Source organism: Ostrinia furnacalis, unplaced genomic scaffold (assembly GCF_004193835.3).
Source record: "Ostrinia furnacalis isolate ACB-3 unplaced genomic scaffold, ASM419383v2 OfSCF6001, whole genome shotgun sequence".
NCBI classification, from domain to species: Eukaryota; Metazoa; Arthropoda; class Insecta; order Lepidoptera; family Crambidae; genus Ostrinia; species Ostrinia furnacalis.
In genome coordinates this window covers 3971-18538 of record NW_021136240.1, presented here as the reverse complement: position 1 = coordinate 18538, position 14568 = coordinate 3971, and the positions used below count along the sequence as shown (strand labels likewise).

General features: G+C 38.6%; 1 protein-coding gene across 1 annotated transcript in view; it reads left to right on the top strand.

The window, feature by feature from the left end:
- Positions 1-13274, top strand: part of LOC114361796 (uncharacterized) — a 79547-nt gene extending 66273 nt beyond the window's left edge. The window contains exons 5-6 of the mRNA XM_028316986.1: positions 10590-10731; positions 12508-13274. The gene's annotated coding sequence lies outside the window, so the exon portion shown is untranslated. The remainder of the gene's footprint in view (positions 1-10589; positions 10732-12507) is intronic.
- The last annotated feature ends 1294 nt before the right edge of the window (positions 13275-14568 follow it).

The following is a 14568-nucleotide window of genomic DNA, read 5'->3' as shown; positions in this document are numbered from 1 at the left end:
TGCTTAATCAGCATGAAACTGATTTGAAAGAAGAAGCACTGTGCAATAAGTAATTACGAGTTATTTTTTTTCCTTTTTTTCTTTTTACTTCATAATTATTTCAGTTTTTTTAATCGGTTTAATTGAACCATGCCAATAAGACGTCTCATAGTACCTGCATACTTATCTGATACCACGGTTGTCTTGTCTTGTCATACAACACACGAGTCAATCATCATCATCAGTCATTTAATCTCCTCCTCTCTAATTATAATTTTTGATATCATAACAAATGATTACTTAAGATTAAGAAGCTTGTCTTAAGTTTAAACTTCACGGTTCAAGGATGGAATGTAGTTTTCATTACAGCTTCTCTACCCTTAAGGGTATCGTGGGCGTTATTTAAAACTTATCAAGGAATATTAAACCCTTACAACTAGGGCATGAATATCGGAATCTCGGAATCTCGTAATATCGGAATCTCGGACTGCGAGATCCGATATTTCAATTCCGATATTGAGCGACCCAATATCGTAATATCGGAATCAGATAAAAGTTTTAATTGAGATTTTAAACAAATCGTTTAAACTCTCCACAACCTGCCACAAAGCTCAAAGTACATGTACTGCGTACTATGTGCCCTGCCCATTGCCACTTCAGCTTGCTAATCCGTCGAGCTATATCAGCGACCTTAGTTAGTTTACGGAGCTCCTCATTTCTGATTAGATCTCGTAAAGAAAAACCAAGCTTATCCCTCTCCATAGCACGTTGTGCCCTATATTCAAAGGCCACGTTTTCGAGCCGTATATCATCACTGGTAACACACACTAATTGAAGACTTTCGTCTTTGTATTCGACGATTTACCTCTTTCTCGAAATTGCATCTAACTACCTAGCTGATCGTTTGTCCGAGATAGACATATTTACTTGTCAACAATCTCGAGAATCGAGCTCCTAACTGAAACTGGGTAAGGAGCAACATGGGCATTCGACATATGCTTCGTTTTTTCCATATTCATCCGAAGGCCTACCTGTTGGGAAACTCGATTAAGGTCTTCGAGCTTTGTGATAAGGTCTTCCAACGGTTCTGCCTTAGTACGCAAAACAGACGGACGAAGAGGCAGCAAGGTTTTGAAGTGGAGGTCACGTACCGGAAAGCACAGCGTAGGACAAGGTGGACCGACGACCTCATAAAGGTAGCAGGAAGGCGCTGGATGCAGGCCGCCACCAACCGGCCATTGTGAAAATCAGCATCGGAGCCTGTGTTCAGCAGTGGACATCCTATGGCTGACATGATGATGATGATGGCTCGTGGTTTTGTGAGTCGATTCAAAAAGGAACAAATTACAAGCATATTCAAGATTTTTACGACTCTCTACAATATTTGTAACACATGATTTGAATGACTCTAAAATTCGTTCCGCCAACATAAAACAGGGTAATATAATGAAGGAGTAAAAGTTTGTTTGATACCTGTGATTTTATAAAAAAAACTTTAATTATTTGCTAGTCCATATTATAGGCTCATTTTCAGTAACCATTCATTATCAGGTGATCCGTCGGCTCGTTTGCCTCTTGTCACATAAAAAACCAAATGCAATGGATGCCCATAACGTAAAAATATAACCAAATATTAATTTTATAGCACATGAACTCAATTTCGATATTAATATCGGAATTCCGATATTGAGATCTAATATCGGAATTCAATATCGGAATTGAAAACCTTCCGATATTACATGCCCTACTTACAACCCCTTAAGCCATGTTATAGTTGATGTTATTAGAATATCTAGTTTCTAAGGAGCCAAAGCCGCCTACTGGAGCAGTGGCGTAGCTAGGTAACCAAGGGCCCTGGGGCTAATAAAAAGATGAGGCCCCACTGCAATCTAAACTGGTTAGGTTTTATGAAATTTATTGACGTTAAGCTTACTTACTCCTGATACAGCATTAATTTTTTTAACCGTTCTCTTCTCTTCACAATTAAACGCACTTATCGCTATCCGTCAAATTTACAACACTGCCAGTGCCAACACAGAAAGAATTTAGGGGAATTCCCTAGGTATAACTTTCGAATATCTCTATTTATTTTGATAAAGCTCTACATAACTTAAAAAAAAAAAAACCAACTTCAAATGCGTGAACACAAATAATACCTATTCAACAAAAAAATAATCGTTCAAATTGGTTCATAATCGGCGGAGATATTGCGTATAAAAAAGTTCATCCCCAATTTTCCACTCTTGGGGGTGAAATATTTTCTTCAAATTCGCATGAAACCACCCTTTTGATAATACCTATTCAACAAAAAAATAATTGTTCAAATTGGTTTATAATCGGCGGAGATATGGCGTATAAAAAAGTTCATCCCCAATTTTCCACCCTTGGGGGTTGTTTTTTTTTTATTATTAAATTTAAATGGGACCACCCTTGAGGTATTACCTATACGCCGAAAAAAGATTTGTTCAAATCGGTTCATAATTGGCGGAGTTATCGCGTAACAAACATAGAAAAAAAACATACGGGTCGAATTGAGAACCTCCTCCTTTTTTTGAAGTCGGTTGAAAATGGGAGAACATTTTGAAAAGATCAGTTCAATTGAGATTTTCTGGTAAGGATTCGGGGGCCCCCTAAGCTTGGGGGCCCCGGGGCACTGCCCCGTGTTGCCCCTTAGTAGCTACGCCCCTCTACTGGAGTAAGTTTCAGTGACATTCCGGGTAAGTTTCAGTGACATTCCAGATTCCAATTAAGTACGTGCGATGCCCGGTGCACAAATATGTGTGTAAGAGGCGGACAGTTTGCAAACTATCCGAAATCTTAGCGTGAATATCAAAACTTATACTTACCCCGTGCCAATGTTCTATTTTGTATCATATTTAGAGCCGATTTTTCAATCGTCTGATATCTTTTATCTAAAGAATAAACTTGTCATTTTGACATATTTTCCATACTGAAACTGTCAATGTGCCAAACTTATTCTCAAGTATAAAGTTATCCGACGATTGAAAAATCAGCCCTTAGTGAAATAGAGATTAGACCACTTTTTAACTTATAAAGTTCCTGTAGTGTGAATTTTGTGAGCTGTTTTATACGGCGTATTCATTTATCTACTTAGGTGTCTTTTTAACGTCAATATGTACAAGAATTAACATCATTATCATCGTCTTCTCGTTCGGTCTGTACTATTCTGCATATCGAATTTTCTGTGAATCTTAATAAGGCACATTTTGATGTTATGTTACACGCTTATTTCGTCGTAATTTGCCATAGTTTCCTAAGAATAAACAATGCCCTACGTTTTGCGTCCAAAATCGCCTAAGTTCACTTCGACTTTGATCACCTAGGTTGATGAAAGTACACCAAAGTGTTGCCTGGAGTCTATTTTGATCATCTGAGTGATCAAATTCAGGTGATCAAAGTGGTATAATAGACCTAAAATAAAGCAACAATTTTACACAATATTAATGTGAATTTCTCCAATGTGTCTTATTTCCAATAGTTGTGTTTAATTAGCATATCTTTAATTAGAAGCTTGTTAATGTGTGCTTGTTATGTCTGAAGGTCTGAACATGACGTCATGGAAAATGCCGAAGTTGTTCGTATGTACAACCATACATATTCGCGATGTACAAAATGACTGTCTACGCTTCAGTGAAATTAATGTTCCCAGCGCGTAAATGCGTGAATTTCGGGTTATAGGGTTTTAGCATGAGGCGGGAGTTCACTGAAATGATTTTCAAAGATTCGCCGACATTTTGAAGCGAGAAATTGTTTGTGGTTCATTCTATCGAGCGAACTAAGTGTACTTAGTAGTTAGACAGAATTAATTAGATTTGACTAGGTTTGGTGTCACATAGTTTCATTTAGTTTTCGGCGCATAAAGGTACTAGCACAGAATAATGTACTAGTATTAGTTGAAAAAGTCGATTGGTGGACGAGGGCTCTGATTGTTCTATATGTAGAATAGAATAGTTTTTTATTTGAAAGAAAGGCAACAAGCAGGCAAGACATAGGTACATAATGAAAGAGATACACAAATGGACAGATAACTGCTTGTCCCCCTCTGACAAAAAGGCACCCGCTCAGCATAAATCAAGACCGCGCCATCCAAGGCTTGTCTCGAAACTGATTTTCAGCGGGGGCCCTCTGTTGTCAGCAGGGGGGCGCAATTGTTCTATACATCATCATTTCAGCCATAGGACGTCCTCTGCTGAACATAGGCCTCCTCCAATGATTTCCATGTTGACCGGTTGGTAGCGACCTGCATCCAGCGCCTTCCTGCTACCTTTATGATGTCATCGAGATGATATGATTTCTATACCTGCTTACGGATAAATTGGTGAACCAGTGGAAATTTTCAAGAGAGTTTCTTGTGAAAAAAAGACAAGTTTCTTACTTCAAAGCGACTGCTTGATAATTATGCCATCGCAGCATTTCGATACATCTTTCTCGGAACTATAGTTAGTACGAAAGCAAAACACGGAACTGTTTGGCAATCAGTGTTCCGAATTGCTAACAAGTGCTTCCGTCTAGTTTGGGCGATAATTTCTGTCGACAGCTAAACTCTGCGGAGACTGCCTTCTATCCTCACAGGGCTGGTGTTAGAAATAGATAAGGTTTAACTCGGCAGACCGACGATCTTTTAAAGGGCAAGGGAAGCATCTGGATGCGGGCAGCACAGGAATGGTCTTTGTGGAAATCCTTGGGGAGGTCTTTGTGTCAAATGAATGACAGAATCTGGCCATTAAATATCTCTTACGGGACTTATCTCACCGCACTTTCCCACCACTGCAACTCTTGTATAGCCAGGATCTGATTCAGATCTTGTAAAGCTTGATCTCCCATAAAAACCCAACCAGTGAAGGTTGAGTGTTAGCTAACATTTGATATCTCTTAGTGAACAAAAGAAATATTAATTATACTTAATAGTGGCTTCTTTCGAATACGCTGCAAAAGCCTGCCCGCTACATTTTTTATAATTTTCCTCCGTTTGCCGGTACCCCAACTAATGAATGCGGTTGGCAACCCTGACAGTTAGGCGAGTAGGTACGGACAGCGGCAGATCAAGTTTAACACTGGGGCATCTTATTCCAGTTGAAATAGGGGCTATTTTGCATCAAACATGTAAAGTTTGAGGTGCGGGTAGTTTGACGGCCGTTTGTGGAGAGTTAGTGATTCTAATTGTTGTTTCGAGTTGCGGATTCGTTTGGAGTGATCATTTATTCACGTCCCCGTAATTAAAGCTTTGGACGTGGTATAGGTAATTAGTGTCATTGTGATATTAATGATATTTAAGGTATGGTCTAGTATGTAACGATAAACGCACATTTTCAGCAGTGATTCTACTGCTTAAATGCAACAATATACAACTTACAGGGTTTATAAGATCACTACCTCATACGAATTGTAACATCTAACTGGTCATTGATTTGATTTTTGGGATATTAACTGTTTGTTGGTCTTTAGTAGGTAAAAGTTGTTACATTTGAGCTGTAGAATCACCCTTATGATAATATGTTTTTTTTGTTTCGTCTTTGTACTTCTTTAATCGTCAATTTCTTGCATTAATTTATAGGCCTATACTGATTCGACCTACTGTCACACCGTCTGAACATTAGACCACAGACTTGTCCATTTTTTTATAAGAGGTCATATTTATTTTGATATCATGATGAATATTACATTTTAAAGTAAACAAAACGTCAAAGTAAATAATAACTCATGTGAAAGTTTAGCACCGTCTGTTATTTCTATTAAAATAATAACTTCCCACATTCCGAAATTTACTGCCGTAATAACGTTAGGTACGCAGTTGTATACCAACTTCGTTACGGTTACGATCTTGGCATATTATTTTACATAATCCTCGTAATGAATCTAGTTACCTACTAAATGAAGTTTTATTTACATTAATTTTGCTTAGCTTAGGTACATAGATGTAGTACATCAAAGTTAATCGGATACTGTTCACAAAATGATTCCTTGGCTAGCTAAGATACAGGATATTCAATCCCTTAACATTTTTATTTCATCTAAAATGTTACCATGACGAGCCATATGGATCGCACTGTGAAAAAGTTGTCAGATCTCATGTAGAGCCAAGCTTTTAAATAGGTACGGCCTAATTGTACACCTTATTTATTTATTTATTTAATAGGACAACCAACAAGACATACACTAGAAGACAATCAATATTTACAACCTATACCTACCATATATAATTAACCAAAAATATTGTTCCTCGGATCTCGAGACCACCGGCCCGACCACTTCACCGTTGGGCTATCGTGGCTACACTGACCGAGATAAGCGCCAAACATAGTAACTTTTAAGAAAAGATTTTCAGCTAGGCTAGATTTGCGACCGACTCTACATCACCACTCGTGCGGGCAAGTATTGCGTGATTATGAACGATAATAATCATTTCCAGACGATAGTACTACTTCAGTGTTTGTTGAGACACTTGTGCAGACGTCTACACCTTTTCAAATATTTCAAACTTCTTATACTTTCTATTGGAATCAGTGAAATTCTTTTCGAGTGGACTCTACGCTTCTTGTTGGTCAAACTTGTCTTCGTTCGTTCGTTTCAGTCAAATGACGTCCACTGCTGGACAAAGGCCTCTCCCAAGGCTTTCCAGAAACTTGTCTTACATCCGCTAAATTCACATTGATCCCGCCTGGTGAATTATGACATAACCTAACCCACAGTTGGGTTGGGGCGATGTCTTGTCTGATTGTCTGCAATTGGATGATTAGATTCGTGTCAAAAACATGATGATTAAAGGTCTTTGTTATTGTTTGCTAGGGAAAATTCTACGAACTTAAATTGCAAATGGTAAAGTGGTTACTTTGAGTGGGTTTAAAAAGGTATTTTTCCCTGGAAATAATGCCTAGGTATTACAGCACTTTATTACAGGATGTTGTCTTTTACATTCGATGGCGCGAGGCATTTTAGCGAAAGCTGAAAAAGGTGTTTTTTAACTTCAGTCTTTTAAATGGTTTTAATTTTCTTTGCGTATTAGCAATAACGGCCCACAGCAGTATTGGACTAAAAATTTTGCTGGCTCAAGCTTGTTCGGTTAGTTTTATGAACTGCAACGTGTGAACAAAACGCTAATTTTTAATTCGGAGAAGAGACTAAGTAGCGGACTTCTCTAAACTAGCATTCGCCCGTACCTATTCACAAACATTACTATGTGGTCTCACAATGCGCGTGGACGCACAGGGTGACACAAAAACCGTTCAATTTGCTGCTTCACTTAAGCAAGCATCAAGCAACGATCAACAGTGAGAGCAAATAATATCAAGAATTCTCGAAAATATAACCGTAATTATTAGTAAAGACATAATAAATAATAGTATTATTAATAATTATGTTAAAGGATGTTATATCATCTAACACGAGACAAAATGAGTGAATTTATTAGAGCGCAGTCGCCGAGTTAATATAATTGCCGTACTCTTGTGAGACGTAATTAAATCTGAAGATAACGAACACTCGTTACACGCACAATAAAGTGTTGAATAACTTTTTTTGTTATTATATTCGCTATGGCCTACTTCCTAGTTATTAGTTTAGAAGTATTAATCATCCCTGAAGACCATATATGTACTTACACTTATAAGAATAAGGTTATTGGGTTATGTATTTGACAACTGAAGACGACTCTAGTGTTATAATGGTACAATTGTATCTACCGATGGTTTAACATGCTTTCCAAAGCATTTTATATTACCTTTTTTTCGAAAATCAGGTCAAACTGGGCACAGATTCTTACGCGTTTCCCATCTGGGAATCGCACCTGGAACTTCCGAGTTTAGAGAGTCGATAGGAAGTTATTTATTTTACCTGTACCTACTATAGGTACAGTTTATTTACTTCTTTGGCCAGGTTATAGGAATTAGAGGAGTTTTTTGCTCTTATTACTTAAAAAGATTGACACCCGTATTCACAAATGATGCTTGCTTAAGTGAAGCAGCAAATTGAACGCACAGCGTTGAATAGAGCTTTATGATTGGTTCGTGTGTCACCCTGTGCGTCCACACGCACTGTGCGACCTCATAGTAATGTTTGTGAATACGGGCGATAGAGCTTTACCCAAAGGTAAACAAAAAGAGTGAATTTGAAGAAATTATTTTTCGTAGACACTTCAAAATATTGGATTGGTATCATTACACCCGAAAATGATAATGACAATCAAATAATTAATTGGGGGTTAATGCTACTCGCTTCCGTGGGTTTACCCTTGAGACCCCACAAGTGACCCCTGGGTGGTGCCAAATGAGTAGCCAATTTCCGGTGGTAGGCGTCGGCCGAGGCTGGTTACCACCCCCCAGACTAAGCCGCACCGCCAAACGGATTACACCGTGTTCCGGTGCGTGTTCTGGGGAAGCCGTTTCGGGAGTATGGGTCCGAGCAGTTGCGTGGATTGTGACATCGCCGTTCTGAGTTTAGCGGGGTGGGCGCATCGGGCGCCTGATTCTGGAGGCTAGCTGGATCCGAAGCACAGTGCACCGCTGGCTGACCGCAGGAAGTTGGGGGCCCAAGTAGCTTGCCAGCCACACGTGAAAGGCTGCCCCGCCACCTAGCGAAAAATCCCAGGATGCTCCACCTTGCCGGTTGGCGACCGGACGGGAGGACCAGGTGGCCATCTCTGGGGGGGTTCGGGCGTCCCCGCGGTCTCCAGGTCAGGCTCTAAACGGTCTGCTAACCCCGTCTGCCTCTCCGGGCGTACATGAAAACGCCTCGCTCAACTGCCATACTCCCTCCACTTATTCACTCTCAATAAATAATAAAATGGTACACAGAATAAGGAAAAAAGTTAAACAGCGGTTGCACGTCCTCCCACTCAAAGTGCACCTCACCAACATACGAGGGCTGCACTCCAATCTCTCTGCAGTCCACCACCACCTTGAGACTGAAAAACCGCAGCTGCTGTTCCTCACAGAGACACAGATCAAATGTCCAGCTGACGCGGCGTACTTGCTCTACCCTGGGTACACATTGGAACATAAATTTCAAGCCCGGGCGGGAGTTTGCGTCTATGCTCGTGACGACATTTGCATTAAACGTCTCAAATGCCTGGAGGTTCCCGGATTCTCTGTGATTTGGGCTTTAGTCGACACGGGCCTGGAGAAATTACTCTATGCCTGTGTTTACCGTTCGCACAGCGGAGACCTTGAGNAAAGTCTTGTATGCAATGAGAACTGTACCGAACAGTTGCACTAATAAGACACCTGCAGAAATGTTAAACGGACGCCGGTATAGAACAGCCGTGTCGTCCCTGCACCCGGACACAACCCCAACTAATGCCGATGAGCAGCTGGAGGCGGCGGCGCAACGCACACCATCTCGGACCTTTGTTGTTGATCAGCCAGTATTGGCTCGTATGTATGGGCCAGGCGAGAAATGGCAGAGAGCAGTGATCGAGATGGTAGAAGGTCCCAGCGCTTATTTAGTAAGGACGGAAGATGGTGAGCTACATCGTCGTCATGTGGATCAGTTGGTTAGACGAGCAGTTGCAACGGAACCAAGACCTGCTTCTGAGAAACAAACACAGGCGTCGAGTTCTACATCAACATCTTCCGACCCTCCTATTGTCCTTCCCCCACCTGAACAGTGGCCAGACATTATTGGCATTCCAATTACTGATTAATTAATTATCATTGTTTAATTAAGTGAATTCTTTAGTTTTGTTTTGTCTTTTGATTATGGTGGAAAGGTATAATGTGTATTTGGTTGACATTGACAGTTTCTAATATTGTATCTAATTGTGGGTATACAAATAATAAATCAGTTATGCTTTGACTTGAGTTGATGTTGTATCTTTTAAATATCAATAAATTAAAAATACGCGAGACAAAAATTGAAGCAGATTTTAATTTAAAGGCTTTTACCAGGATCGACATGATGTCAGTGAAGAACATAAAATATGGTTCGCGAAAGTCTTAAACATTACAGGAATTTTATTGTATGTCAATACAGTAGAATCTTGATAACTCGAACCTTGTTAAGTCGTAATCCTCGGTAAATCGAAAAGATATGCCTTCCGCCGAACCCCGAACGACGCTGTAACTCGAATTTTTTAGACTCGGTAACTCGAACAATAAGTTATTTCCCTGTGAGGCATTACTCGTACATTTTAATACTCAGTAACTCGAACTGCAAATACCTACCTCAGTAAGTCGAAGTTCATAAAATATAATGATTTCTTACTCGGGATTCCCGGAGCTCAAAACTCGTGGCAATAAAATCAAAAAGGAATGTTCGGGGCTCGGGGCCTCTTATCTATTGTTTTTGTTTTGCACACGTGCAAGGAATGAATACATTCAATAAACTTTCTAATGTCTAAGAAACACAGATGTTATGTTTCTTCATTTTTGGTTACTTGGCTCAGTCAGTATTTGTTTGGCTGTTAACAAGCATCATATTATTATCTCGAAATTCTTGTTAAGTCGAAAACTTGCTATCTCGAATTTTTTTTGGTTTCCCTTGACATTCGAGTTATCAAGATTCTACTGTATTTTTATCGGTATACCCTCCTATAGATTTCCTTGTTCTTTGCCTCAGTAGTTATTGTTTACAAATCAATTTCGTGTGCATTTCAGTTAAAATACTAATTGAAATGGAAAACCTCAAGACAAATAGTGATTTGTACGCATTATTAAAAACCACTATGAAAGATCGCGCTAGTTCTTTGGCTAGGATATTAGAGCTGTTTTCGCATAGACTATCTTCAGATAAACAGAGGTGAGTACTAACGTAGTTAATCTTCTATATAATACCTATATGTATAAATATATAAAAGGAGAAACTGACTGACTGACAGACCAACGCACAGCCTAAACGCTAAACATATGCACTTGAAAGGATGATGGGCATATTGGGCGTTAAACCAACAGAAACAAAAAGTATACTAAATTAAAGCATAATACTAGTACCTACTTCATTTCATAGTATGACAACAATCCTGAAATACGCGGGGATACGGAGATAGAGGTCGTTGAATATGCAAGGTTTCCATAGTATTTCACATCATATTAGGGTAATAAAAATAGTATTAGGTCAATTAGATTGCTTTTATCGATCATATTGAGAGTATTGTATCATATCTTACTATCGATTCTATCGATTTGTTAAGTATGTATACCGAATAAGTCATAATCGATTATTCGATTGCAATTATCGATTATATTGCTGAAAATAAGGAATTAAATTATCAATCAAATGATAGTAATGATGGAAATCAATAAAATCGATTAATCGAATTGTTAATCGATAAATCGTTATTTGGCAATATCGATTAATAATCGATCCGTGATCGATTATGCGACAACACTACAACTTAACTGGTAAAAATCTCATTGAAACATGACTGTGTTCATGTCATTTCTCTAAATGGTACCTAGGTATGGTCCTACGCTTATAATGTAGAACATGGTTTAAATAGGGTTACCTACGCCATATCGAATGACAAAATAAANCATCGCCGTTCTGAGTTTAGCGGGGTAGGCGCATCGGGCGCCTGATTCTGGAGGCTAGCGGGATCCGAAGCACAGTGCACCGCTGGCTGACCGCAGGAAGTTGGGGGCCCAAGTAGCTTGCCAGCCACACGTGAAAGGCTGCCCCGCCACCTAGCGAAAAATCCCAGGATGCTCCACCTTGCCGGTTGGCGACCGGACGGGAGGACCAGGTGGCCATCTCTGGGGGGGTTCGGGCGTCCCCGCGGTCTCCAGGTCAGGCTCTAAACGGTCTGTTAACCCCGTCTGCCTCTCCGGGCGTACATGAAAACGCCTCGCTCAACTGCCATACTCCCTCCACTTATTCACTCTCAATAAATAATAAAATGGTACACAGAACAAGGAAAAAAGTTNGGTAACCCGTTTAAATATACCATTTGTTGGCCCCACTCCTGAACTGTTGGACATAATAATGGATAAATAACTTAATGTATTTAAAATGTAAGTAGATAAGTATATTAATTAATAATAATTTTTGTTTGCGCAATAAAGCACCTATTACTATTACACATTATGTCAATTTCCAAGCAAACCCGGGAGTTTTTGGTAGTTATTTATATGAAAATATATTTCTGATATCAAGTCCTAACAAATAATAGTAGTTATATTTCTGTTGGTTTTACGCCCAAATTCCATAGAAAAGTGCCCATCATCCTTTGGAAGGGACGTAGCTTAGGTACCGTAGAGGTGCACTAAGAAAGGAATTCCCGAAATTCCCACGGGAACAGGAGTTAGCGGGAAAAAAATTTGTATGAAAAAATCTAAACCGCGTAAGATAGATGAAGGGGGTAAAACGGGATCCACGCGTACGAAGTCGCGGGCGGCCGCTAGTAGGTACTTTATGCACATAAAGAAATACTATAAAACAGACATAGTAAAAAATCACATCATCACAAAAGATTGTCGTTAAATTTACTACATCCATACATTTCGAATGTATCTACATTTTTTTTTTTTATTTATGATTGTGTTAGGTAGGTACTGAGTTACACATTTTATTTTTCAGACAACTAAGGAAAAAAATAAATAATTTCATTGACACTGTTCGTCGCAAGAAGAGGCAGTGTCATTATAATGAGAACCAATTTTTAGTTACAAACGTAGATTGGCTTAGTCAATCTGTTGATTGGAGTCAGTTTTGTAGTCCGCCAAATCCATCTAGTTTACCTTCTTCTTCAAGTACTACTCCACAGAATCATTTTTTAGAACTAAGTGATCGCCAGAAGAGACGTAGAACTGATTATTTAAAGAAATCTCCCCAAGAGCATATCGATTACTCCCCAAGAGCATCAAAAAATCTTATAGATTCCAATGCAAAGTTTATTTTTGATTTCATTCAAAATCATCCTGAGTATAATGAGGCAATCAAAAGTTTTTGTGAAAGTCTATTATCAAATGAAACTAAATGCTCTTCGTCTGTACAAAAATAATGATCTTACAACAATTGACATTAGATCAACGGATAGCTCCCGACTTATTACCTAGGTATTATCAAATATAGTTAGCAAAACAGGATTGTTATCCGCCCTCTGAATCAAAAATTGTATCAGAGGTTCAGGTAAAAATTAGATTACAAGATATTCTAGACCTGACTGTTTCAAGAATATTTAAAATGACTAGTATTAACACGGAGGAGTCTCATAAATACACATTAATACTAAAATGGGGGTGTGATGGTGCTTCTTCTTAGGCTACTTATAAACACAGCTTCTCTGACCCTGGTTTTGATGACTCATCGGTGTTCATGTGCAGTTTTGCAAAAACATTATTTTAGCTAATAAAACATTAACTTTACTTCACCGTGTCTATTTTCCGACACTACACCTTTTAAAACTGTTTGTCCAATTTCGAATTATCGCAACACTGAAGTTTATTAATAGGTACTTTGGAGATGGTACGAAATACAAACACCACTAAGTAGATTAACGTTTACCAATCGTAAATACAATAAATGCTTCTTAAAATGAAGTTTTTATTTATTTTACTTTGCTTAAACAACCCTGACGCTTGAGCTGTGAGGTAGATCAATTCTGATCACAAAAAAATTGCGCTCTTGTGAGCGTAGTCGTAAGGTGCATTTGAAATCAAATGCACCAGGTTCGTTGGAAATTTTGCATTATTATTATTACCCTAAAAAGGTCGGCATCTAATCCTGATCCAAGGAGTGCAATTTTTGTTGCTAAAGCCTGGTCTGTGAGCACGTAGAATATTGTCCAGCAGCAATATAATTACGCGCGAGCGTTAAGGATGGGTAGCTTGGGGTCATTGGACAAAATTATACGTGCTCACAGACCAGACTATACTATTATGTATTCTGTGGTTTTGTACCAATCAAATTGTATGATGTTGATACTGAATCTGTAATTTCGCAAAATCCAGCAACATCTTCATCGGCATATTGTAATTCCTTTTAAATTCGAAAAAGAAAATGAAAGGTTAACAAAGGAGTGTTATAATGACATAAGGGAACAAATAACTAGTTTGTTTTAAAATTAATAATAATAATACTGTTGATTATAAATTACATTTCACTATGGTTGATACGAAAATATGTAATGATTTGACTGATAATAAATCCTAATAGTTAATCCTAATCCTAGTAAGTAGTTGATACGAAAATATGTAATGATTTGACTGATAATAAAAGTGAAATGTTTTATTTGTGGAGCTAACCCACTTTCCATAAATAAGCTAGATTTAATTAATACAATACCACCAGATGAAGAACACTTTGGGTATTGGGCATCATCACTCCATGCATGGATAAGAAGTTTTGAGTGTATACTAAAGCCTGGTCCGTGATATTACGCGCGAGCGATAAGGATGGGTAGCTTGGGGTCATTGGACAAAATTCTACGTGCTCACGGACCAGGCTTTACACATAGCTTACAATCTCCCATTTAAATTCTGGTGATTGAGAGGGGACGAAAACAAAAAAAGTAAAGAAGAAAGAAAACAACAAAGACAATTTGGAGCCTGTTTGTTGATATCAAACAATCGAATACTAAGAAAACTTGGTTTTATTGGTTTACTTGGATTTAATTCTTGAAAAAGTGATTGATATCTT